Source organism: Delphinus delphis, chromosome 13 (assembly GCF_949987515.2).
Source record: "Delphinus delphis chromosome 13, mDelDel1.2, whole genome shotgun sequence".
Lineage (NCBI taxonomy): Eukaryota > Metazoa > Chordata > Mammalia > Artiodactyla > Delphinidae > Delphinus > Delphinus delphis.
The window spans coordinates 2,149,334-2,150,272 of NC_082695.1; positions in this window are offsets into that span (position 1 = coordinate 2,149,334).

Genomic DNA, 939 nt, shown 5'->3' on the forward strand with positions numbered 1-939 from the left:
TCTTCTTTTTCTTGAGAGGAAATAATCATGAAGACAATACTCAGTGTTCACTGTTATATTTGAGTGTTTCTACAACGTTACCTTTAAACGGATTTGGTTGAGATTCTAAAATAAGCTCCCGGGTAATCCCATACTTTTCTAACCTCTTAACATACAGTCAAAGGCAATATCCCCACCTTCGATAAACTTAAGTGCTCCTGTGCTAGGTGGTGGCACTGAAGTGGAAGACCTACTACACTATTTCATTTTTCAATTGGATTATTTATTATAAAGAGATTTAGGAGGATAAAACTGTTAAGAGACTGAAGGTGCTGGTGACTAGTTCTTTCTTTCACATCTGGATGTGTAACCTACTATGAAAGAGGGCACCAATGGCAAGTTTTATGCCAGGCTCTTTACATAATTCTTATACATACGTTACTGTATCTTCCAGGATCTTCCCACAATTCCATGTGTAGCTTAATCTTTTCTACCACATCATTTATGTCCCATAATTTCATTCTTGGTGAGGGGCATCCACTTCGTCTCTAAAGAAAATCGACTGAGTCATTCGTCTCTAGACTACTCCTTTACTCCGCCTACCACATCTGATCAACAATTCTCTCCATTTCTTCAACACCCAACACCACCATGTGTAATGAGTGAGTACCTAATGTGAGCCAGGATCTGTGTCAGGCATCAAATATGTTGTTAGTACTATGTATAGAGGTTCCCCACCCAGTCACCCCCAACCACAGGGCAGAAAGCAGTATCATCAGGTTATCACCAGGAGAGACCTCAGAGCTAGACTGTCTGAACGCTACTCCTTCATGTAAGTGACCTTGAGCAAATCACATAACCCAAAACTCACGTCTTTATTTGTAAAACAGTTGTAACAACCTATACCACACAGGTCAACTGTGCGGCTCAATGAGAACACACATAAAGGCTCAGCTCACA